At 41.2% G+C, this 10,507-nt stretch overlaps 2 pseudogenes; both read right to left on the reverse strand.

The window, feature by feature from the left end:
* Nucleotides 1–442: 442 nt before the first annotated feature.
* Nucleotides 443–617, reverse strand: LOC127490908 (U2 spliceosomal RNA; annotated as a pseudogene).
* An 8,410-nt stretch (nucleotides 618–9,027) lies between these two features.
* Nucleotides 9,028–9,736, reverse strand: LOC138850095 (arf-GAP domain and FG repeat-containing protein 2 pseudogene; annotated as a pseudogene).
* Between the last annotated feature and the right edge of the window lie 771 nt (nucleotides 9,737–10,507).

The raw sequence follows: 10,507 nt of genomic DNA on the forward strand, positions 1-10,507 counted from the left end.
TGTGCTCATATAACTTTATACAATACAGTTTTGAAGAAAAAAATCTTAAAAAGGGAAAAACACTCATGAAAAATGCAGAAACAAAATAAAAATAAGGAGGCAAGCACTGTGGCACAGCGGGTTAAAACCACGGCCTGCAGTGCCAGCAGCCCAAACGGGTGCCCGTTAGAGTCCTGGCTGCTCCACTTCCAATCTCACTCTCTGCTATGGCCTGGGAAAGAAGTGGAAGATGGCCCAGGTCCTTGGGCTCCTGCACCCACATGGGAGATCTGGAGGAGGCTTCTGGCTCCTGGCTGTGGATCAACTCACCTCTTGCTGTTGCAGTCATTTGAGGAGTGAACCAGCAGATGGAAGACCTCTCTCTCTCTCTCTCTGGCTCTAGCTCTCTGTGCCTTTGTCTTTTAAATAATTCAAATAAATCTTTTTTTTTTAAAAAAAAAATAAGAACAAACACATCATTAGGAACAGTTCAAGGCTAAGCAGTGATACCATGTTTCCGATGTTCTAATTGAAAATTAAGAGTAAATTTGGATAATATACTTTCCTAAAGCGACTTTTTAAAAACATACAGAAGTACAGCTACACACTTGATCTTAGCCAAAAGGCTGAGAAGTGATAAAAATGTTCAAATATATAAAAGCTGAAAGAATACACTGGAAATGAAGAAAAGAGAAAGAGAGAGAGAGAGAGAGAGAGAGAGAGAGAGAGAAATTGACATTGTTTGGAGAGAGAATCTTCTTTATATACTCATGTTGTATGCCCAATAGTTAGATAAATAAACAAAGAAAACTCCTTTCACAGTGTTTGTTTTAATGAAGTCCAAAACACAAAGGAAAACCCTGCATGAGTGAGCTGGAGTCAAAGACAAAGAAGGAAGCATACAGTTTAGGAAGGCTGAGAAGATGAACAAGGTTTGTGTATGATGTATTTTCAAGCTTTGCATTATTTTCTCTTATTTGAGAGCTCAGTGTCTAAGCTTATTCTGAGGGGGAGGACTCATTATATGCAATATTTACATTTTTATCAACCAATTCATCTTCTTGGAACTAAAGTGCTTAAAATGCTCCCACTCTTCACAATAGCATCTTATTTCCAAATGGAAGATAAATGATAAACGAAATACAATTTTAAGTAATGTTACATTTTTCAGTTGATTGGGAAAATATTTTAATGCTGTCACTGAAATGGATTCATTTCCTTGGGAGCAAAATATTTAGCCACTTGATATTCTATTGTACAGAGATTTATATGACAACATATTACTTTGGGTAAACAAGTGACTGACATAAAGAAAATTAAATGAAATATTGGTGCTGGACAGGACATTTAATTTCTCCTCTATGTGTAAAAATTTTAATGTTGGCTGGGATTCTGAACAGAAAATGTGAAAGATAAAATAACTACATTCTTGTTTTGATTTTCAGCCAAAAATGTCAGAGAAGTGATATTTCTCTTTTATTTATTTACTTGGTTCTAAGCGCTATAGTTTAAAAATTATGATGAATGTGAAAAGGCAGACCCAGCGTTTGGTACATCCAGAATGAGCACTATTACAAGAACATGTAAAGTCATACATGAGGATAGATTATATATAAAATACCTTGATTGTTGGTATAAAAAAATTCCCTAAATTTGGTCTTGCAGAATAAAAATGGCTAAAAAATGACCATTTGTGTCAATGCTTGAGCCTGATACAAAGAAAACAATATACGGTATATATTCTATTCTTTCAATGTTTCCACACAACACTTACTGACTGATAGTATTAAGATCTTGACTAGAAAATAATGGAATGAATGAATATTTTACTTTATTTATTTATTTATTTATTTGACAGATAGAGTTATAGACAGTGAGAGAGACAGAGAGAAAGGTCATCCTTCCATTGGTTCACTCCCCAAATGGCCACCATGGCTGGCGCTGCGCCGATCTGCAGGGGCCCAAGAACTTAGGCCATCCTCCACTGCCCTCCCAGGACACAGCAGAGAGCTGGAATGGAAGAGCAGCAACTAGGGCTAGAACCTGGTCCCTATATGGGATGCAGGTGCTGCAGGCGGAGGATTAACCAAGTGAGCCACGGTGCCCTCCCCACCTTTTTTTTAAGAGTTACAGAGAGACGCAGAGACAGAGAAAGAGAGGTTTTCCATCTACTGGTTCATTCCCCAAATGGCCACACTGGATGGAGCTGGGCCAGTCTGAAGCCAGGAGTCAGGAGCTTCCTTCGGGCCCCCTTCATGGGTGCAGGGGCCCAAGGCCATGGGCCATCTCCCACTACGCTCCCAGGCACAACAGAAAGGAGCTAGATTGCAAGTGGAGGAGCTGGGACTTGCAGCAGCATCCTTATAGGATACCAGTGCTGTAGGTCAGGTCTCTAATCTGCTGCAGCACATCACTGGTCCTCCAATTTTCTCAAAAATTTATTACTCTCATCTCCTATTCAGAACAGTCATAGTGGTTGAATTATCTTTAAAGAGTCTTAGAGTGGCTTACAAATATGTATATAATTGAAAGAACCCCTGATAATCATCCTTACATTTTTTAAGATTAATTGTCATTTATTTAAAAGGCAGATTTAGAGATTCAGAAGCAGGGGGAGAGAGAATCTTAAATCTGCTGATTGCCCATCCCCCTCCCCCAAGTAACCAGAATGATAAGGGCTGAGCCAGGCTGAAACCAAGAACCTGGAACTCCATCTAGGTCTCCATCTAGGTGGTAGTGGCTCTTTCTCAGGCCTATTAGCAAGGCTCTGGTTCAGAAGTGAAGACACTGTGACTTGAATTGGTACTCATATGGGTTGCTTGCATTGCAGGTGAAAGGTTAATATGTTGTGCTAGAGTGTCAGCCTCTCACTGTGTTTTTAACGAAATCTAATAATTGGTTTAGCTACAAAAACACTGAATCATTTCAAAAAAGACCATGTAAATATGCCATTCATATTTTGCCAGTCTCAAATTTAGCAGACTCATAGAATGGCAGATGTCCTAAACAGCACTCTGGCCTCAGAATCAGCCTTTAAGGCATTTGGATCTGGCTTAAAAGCCCATGAGAGTATTTCAAGCATGGAAAGCCAAAACACTCTAGCCAAAAAAAAAAAAAAAAAAAAAAAAAAAAAAAAAAAAAAAACCTAAATGAAAGATCTCTGTGAGTGAGATCCCAGCAGAAAGAACAGGCCATCAAAGAAGGCAGTACCTTTCTCTGAAGGGAGGAGAGAACTTCCACTTTGACTATGACCTTGTCTAAATAAGATCAGTGTCAGCGAACTCAAAAGGCTTCCACAGTCTTGGAAACTCAAGACAAGAGCCTAGGGTGATTACTGACGTCATAAATAAGAGTGTCAATTGTTAAATCAACAGCAGGAGTCACTGTGCAGTTTCTCCCAATGCAGGATCTCTGTCCTTAATGTGTTGTACAATGTGAATTAATGCTATAGCTAGTACTCAAACACTACTTTACACTTTGTGTTTCTGTGTGGGTGCAAACTGTTGAAATCTTTACTTAATATATACTAAATTCATCTTCTGTATATAAAGAGAATTGAAAATGAGTCTTGATGTGAATGGGATGGGAGTGGGAGTGAGAGATGGGATGGTTGCGGGTGGGAGGCAAGTTATGGTGGGGGGGAAAGCCATAGTAATCCATAAGCTGTACTTTGGAAATTTATTAAATAAAAGTTTAAAAAGCCGGCGCGGCAGCTCAATAGGCTAATCCTCTGCCTGTGGTGCTGGCACACTGGGTTCTAGTCCCAGTCAGGGCACTGGATTCTGTCCCAGTTGCTCCTCTTCCAGTCCAGCTCTCTGCTGTGGCCCTGGAGGGCAGTGGAGGATGGCCCAAGTCCCTGGGCCGTGCACCTGCATGGGCGACCAGGAGAAGCACCTGGCTCCTGGCTTCGGATCAGCACAGTGCGCTGGCTGCAGTGCGCTGGCTGCAGTGTGCCGGCCTCAGTGGCCATTTGGGGGTGAACCAATGGAAAAGGAAGACCTTTCTCTCTGTCTCTCTCACTGTCCACTCTGCCTGTCAAAAAAAATTAAAAAAGAACATGATTGTTCAAGCATATTTTTAATTTGAATATCTTACAAATAGTCTCTGAGGCAATTTCATGTACATTACATATTGGAGAGTGATTCTGAAAAACAGAAGTATAAAAAAATCAAGAAGGCAAGATTGAGAAAGGGAGAAGTTGACCTCACCACCCCACATAGAACACTAGAGATTGAATTGGCCCTGAGAGTTGACTCTAAATTGGACTTTTGCCTAGAAATTTCCACATATCTGCTTCTAAGAGAGAGCCTGATTTTTGTGAAGCAATTCCCTGTGATTAAAGACAATCCCTAGTAAAATCAGTAGTTCCAATATTCCCAGCGCATGGGAATTGGGTATGTGGACCAAAAAGGGGGATTTAGGCACAGTGGTATGGTATATACTACACTTTAAGTCTGTCTTGGTGAACAACTGCTTCAGGATTCTAAATGAACATTTTTCTCTTAGAAAGTTTAAAAGAGAAAAAAATACAGCTATACTTTATTCCCAGGATAAAAACTGATAATCATAATTCTCTTCATACTTAGCCCTTGGCCTGTTCTGTACAGTTTGCTTTGTAGGTTGAATTGTACACTTATCAGGACTTGAGTGTTGCTCTTATCTATAAAACCATTCAACAGGGCATATGCAAGCGGATCATGAATCACTAAGCATCGAAAATATCATTTACTTACCTAAAATGTGGCAGCAATTTCACCTCTTATTGATAGAAATGTCAATTACTCAGATATTATAGTGGTATTTCCTTGAATGGTGGTGTCTGTTGGCATGAAAAACTTAAAGTAGGTGGATTATAGCCATTAACTAAAGTTCTGTAATAATGCAGTATTGGAAGCATGTTCTCACTGGAAATTAGTATTTCTAGTGCTACAGAGCTGAAATTTGCAAGTATAGAATATTAGAAATTCCACCACCTTAAATATGAGGAATTACCAAAAGTGAAAAATGAAGTCACACGTAATAAATCTCATTTCCATATTTATTACATATATGTGTATTACTTATTTCCAGTAAGGAGTTATTCATTAGCTGCTAACCAAACCGTGCCTTCAAAAGTCTGTTCCATCACTTATCCAGATACCAAATTTTGAATGGCACAGTGATAATAACCATGTATTCTAGGGTCAAGTGGTCATGTGTTTGCTGAAACACCTTTTGTTAAAGATTTATTTATTTGTGAGCTGACACTGTGGCATAATAGCCTGAGAAAAGCAGCAGAAGATGGCTAAGTGTTTGGGCCCCTGCCACCCACATGGGAGACCTAGATGAAGCTCCTGGCTCCTGGCTTCAGCCTGGCCCAACCCTGACCATTGTGGTCATCTAGGGAGTGAACAAGCAATTGGAAGATCTCCTCTCTTTCTCTCTTTTTCTCTACCTCCCCCACCCCTGCCATAACTTTGACTTTCAAAATAAATTTTTTTTTTACAAAAATGTTAAAAAGTTTGTTTGAAAGATGAGTGACGCAAAGTGACAGGAATAGATAGAATGACATCTTCCATTCATGGATTCACTCTGCATATGATTGCAGTAACTGGAGCTAGGTCAGGCTGATGCTATGAGCCTGGAACTTCATCCAGGTCTCCCACATGGGCAATGGGTGCCCAAGTACCAGGGCCATCATCTGTGGCTTTTGTAGGCACATTAGTAGAGAGGTGGATAGGAAGTGGAACAGATGTGACTTGAACCGGCCTTCTGATATGAGATGGCTCTCAAGTGGTGCTTTAAACCACTCCACCACAAAACTGGCCACACACACCTCCTATTTTGAACGTAAATTTTATGGTCAGACAACTGATGCCACACATACTTTGTAGAGAGGAAAAACTCTCCATTACTGTGTGGATAGTATTGCTGGTTAAGGCAGTTAGGGAATGGAAGGTGATACCATACTTGAAATATACATCAATTCCAGTCAAAATGAATCACTGCCTTTTTCTAGATAAAAAAAAAAAAAAAACTTGTCTTGATAAACTTGACCATGTAGCTATTTTCTCTGATGTTGGTTCCATATTAGTCTGTATTGTTAGAAAGATAGGCAATCAACAACAGCAATACCTAAAGACTTGATTTGAGTCCAAACCTTGGGCATCATGGTGAGTTTCTAGTCCTATTCCCTCCATGATCCCTTTGTGCCAGTATTAAGTTTGCTGTTGACAGAAGTTTAATGACATTACCTGATTATATCACTTTGCTCATTATTTAGTGCCTTTTCGATGCTTATTGCTCTCTGGGCAGCATCAATACGAGATCAAAATTCTTCAGATATTTTTCTCACTTCCATAGATCAATCCACATTGCTCTACCTGAGATCTTTTTGTCTTTAATCTTCTAATCTTTCTTCTTTTGGGCCCCTAAATAACCGCAAAACTTGTGTTGGTACTCAATTTATTATTTGGTTCCCACTTGATCCACAACAACAACGTTTGTAGTTATCGATATCAATTATAGCCCTGCATGAAACAAATCAAGAAAAAGCCAGTCATTCCTCCATGACAGGAAAGCTTCATCCTGTCATTCCTCCATGACAGGAAACAGTAAATGTTCCTGAGTCCCTTTGGGTAAGGACTGGAGTGATTAATACTGAATGCACTTGCTATGACATTATTAGAATCCTTCTACACGGGAACATATTCCTTTAATCAATTGGTTCTGACATGAAAACTGTCTCAATTTCACAAAAATAGAAGTAAGATGAAAAAGAATTATGGATAAAATGTTCTACTCCCTATAATAATCCATCCTTGAGGTATCACAATTAAATAAATTAAGCAATATAATCTTTGCTCCCTATCTACCTTGCCTCTAGAAATACCTTGTTCTATTAATCACATCACCGTTTTCTACTCACTGGGATACATCTGACAATCACTTAAATCTTATCACATTGAAATAGTTGTGTTTATCTTGCTTTTGCCTTTTCAACACTACCTGGCTCCAACTGAAATCTTACTACTGCCATTGCTTGTCAAGTTCTCTATAGTTTTTTCTATCATAATCCATAGTCTAAAGAGAAAAGTTACCATTGAATTTAAAAATTATTCGTTTGATAAGCAATATAGATAAATAGATAGATACATAGATAGATACACAGGTACAACAATTGATCTCTCATTCTCTGGTTCATTCCCTAAACGTCTGAGATTACTGGAATTGGGTGGGGCCATGGTTGAGAGCTAGGAAATTAATCCAGGTATCTCTCATGAGTGTTAGGAACCCAATTTCTTAGCCATCACAAATGCTTTTAAGGGTCACTGTAATAGTAGAAAGCTGGGGTCAGGAGCTGGAAACAGGAATTGAACCCAGAGACTTCTATATGAAATGTCAGCATCTTAACCAGTATATTAACAACCACTAGGATAAATGCTTACAACACTAGTGCCTTTTTATCAGAGCATTGATAATAAGTTAGTAAATAGAGAACTCACCATGTTCTCCTGTCAGTTCTGACCTTATGTAGTATAATCATTTTCATATCTCTGCTTGATAGTCATGATAATTCTGGAATTAAATAGTTCACCTAACACAGACCATAGCTTTTATCAATAGTCATCCAAGAAGTATGTTGACATGTCTCTTGGAGTCCTTTCTAGACTTTTAAATCCCATGTCAAAGGAAAGTGCTCACATATCTATAAACTATGTTTTATCTGATTTTTTCTTACTGTCACTTCCCTTCATTTGATTCAGTTTCACATATATTTTTCAATTTGCTAATACCTACTTGATACTTTGTGCAGTTTCTTTGACATATAATCTCTCTCTTTTTCCTTAGAAGTTCTTGAATTTCTTCATCCTGGATTTATCAGAATCTAAGTTTTGTTCTTGGCTCATATGTTACCTTATGGACACAAGGATGAACTGCCTACATTTGCAGGCTCAGTGTGTTCAGCAGAATCAATTAGTTCAAGTTTCTCGACTGCATCTACTCATATATTTTCACCACAAACCCCATGATCTCTCTTATTTCCTGTCAGCGCCCTTATGCTGGCATAGGAAATCTGCAGAGGGTACTGATTCAAATTTCTCTGAAGCATTGCCATGCTTTCTATTAACCCTTAACCTGTCTATATGAGATGCTTTGTAAGAGATGCTGGCAGCACAGAGCCTTTCCCTAGAAAAGCCCAGGCTAGGTGGTGGTTGGACACAGGGCTGCCTTCCTTCCCTGTTTCTTGAGCTCCAACTTGGATGGTGGAGGCACAGACGGTTTTTTTTTTTTTTTTCCCACATCCATGTGAAAGAATTGTCCAGGAGAGGCAGAACAGCAGGGGTCTGTGTGTGTATGTGGGTGAATGAGTATATATCTTTATATATTAAGCTATATTAGAAAATTCTCTGTGTATATATATATATATATATATATATATACCACTGGTATCCAAACCTGACACGAGTGGCCAAGTAAAGTGCTTATGAGGAGCAGGTGAAACTAGTTACCCTGGATGCCAGGATTTGGGAGCACTGGGGAGGTGAAACAATGGAGGCAGAGAAAATCAGATGCAGGCTGAGCCATGAGCCAGGGGCACTCAGCTGCGTGAGTCCTCTGGGCCATAGGGCTGCCTGGTCATTGTCCCTCATCAGTGCTATGCTTCATCTTTACTCTACTGTCCCCACTGCAAAGTACTGGGAAGATGGGCATGGAGGAAGGCTGGTCAGTCTGTGCCCATAACTTCTTCTACCTATAGGCAAGGCAGGCAGAAGAGAAAGGTTGCATCCTAATTAACCATTTGAAGAAAAGTAATACCACCATTGCTCTTCTAGGCTGGGCTATGCCTCACTTTTCCTGGACTTCTTGGCTGGGGAGGCTGCCTTTTCATTTGTTAGCCGAAAATGAAGCACTAGCACCTCCACCATCCTGAGAGCCCCGTCCTGCAAAGCCAGGCCCCTGCTGGTCTCAGAGCCACAAAAAGGCCCACAAGTAGGTGGCCACCAGAGTTCAGAGGTTGGGGGCAGAAAGTAGGAAGATTATCCCTCCTGCCCCTAGGACACAGTGCTATAGACATGGGTGGGTGGTTGAAGGTTTGGAGACAAATGGGCTTGATGAGGGTTTAGCCACAAAGGGATTGGTGGAGATCTGGGCTGGCTGGCTCAGGGACCTCTGCCTCAGCTTGGCTGATTCTATGTGCCAAAGGAAGAGCCATTCTCCTGCTGGGCCAGTGAGCACTGTGCAGTCAACAGCTGGGTCGGGAAGGACTGGCAAAGGCCCCAGCAGATGGCGCTATCTGGGGGAAGCAAGGCCCACGCTGCTCATCCCATAATTGGACCGTGGGGCTGGGCCATTGAGCTGGAACCAGATGGTGGAAGGTTGCCCGGGCTGGGCAGCAGGGACAGGGACCAGGCTGATGAGGCCTCCAAAGGCAAACCCTGGGCTTCTGCTGCCTCCAGTTGTAGCAGATTGTAGTGTGGGGACCTGGTCAGTCATCCCGATGATTCTGTCAGGGACACCTCCAGCCAATGTACCAGAGCCCAGGAGGCTATCTACCTCTCTGAGGCTGTTTGCCTGACTGACAGGTGCCAAAGTAATGGTCCCAATGTAGTCACTTGGCTGCTCCCAAAGCTATTGCGGTTAGCATATGAGTAGCTGTGGATGTGGCCTGGCCATGGAATGGGGTCTGGCCTGCTGGAAGGGTACTTCCAAACACAGCAGGGTTGCGGCTGCTTCCAAAGGCATAAAAATTGGCAAAACCCCCAAAGGGAGGCATCTGGCACCCCAAGGCTGGGAACAGAGCAAAGACTGGGACAGCCTGGGGAGCAGCAAGGAAGTCTCCCCAGGGTAGACCAGCAAGTCTATATTGGCTTTCCCGACAGAGTGAACCTAGGCCGTCCAGGGCTGAGACTGTTGGACAGACTGGCTCTAGGTGGAGGCTGCAGTTGAGCGAGACACAGGATCACCCAGAAGTGATCACACGGGTTTCCCTTCTGGGCCAGAGTGCTGTTTAGGGCATCTGCCATTTTATGAGTCTGCTATATATCCCGCTTCCCATGTTGGAACATTCTCTCCTTTTTAATTCTATTAGTTATTATTAGCAGACACAACAACAGGCGTCACTGTGCACTTACTCCCAATGTAGGATCTCTGTCCTTAATGTGTTGTACTATGTGAATTAATGGTAAACAAGTATTCAAACAGTACTTTATACTTTGTGTGTCTGTGTGGGCGCAAACTGTTGAAATCTTTACTTAGTATATACTAAGTTGGTCTTTTGTATATAAAGATAATTAAAAATGAATCTTAATGAAGAATGGGATGGGAGAGGAAGTAGGATGGGATGGTTTGCAGGTAGGAGGGAGGTTATGGGGGAAAAAACTGCTATAATCCAAAAGTTGTACTTTGAAAATTTATATTTATTAAATAAAAGTTTTTTGGTTTTTTTTTTTTTTTTTTTTTTTTAAAGCAGTGGTGATTCCTGGCCTGTCTGCAGCCTCCCAGCTCCCACACTCAGTGGCACCACACCTCTAAGGCTGAATCTACC

Source organism: Oryctolagus cuniculus, chromosome 6 (genome assembly GCF_964237555.1).
Source record: "Oryctolagus cuniculus chromosome 6, mOryCun1.1, whole genome shotgun sequence".
Classification (NCBI taxonomy): domain Eukaryota; kingdom Metazoa; phylum Chordata; class Mammalia; order Lagomorpha; family Leporidae; genus Oryctolagus; species Oryctolagus cuniculus.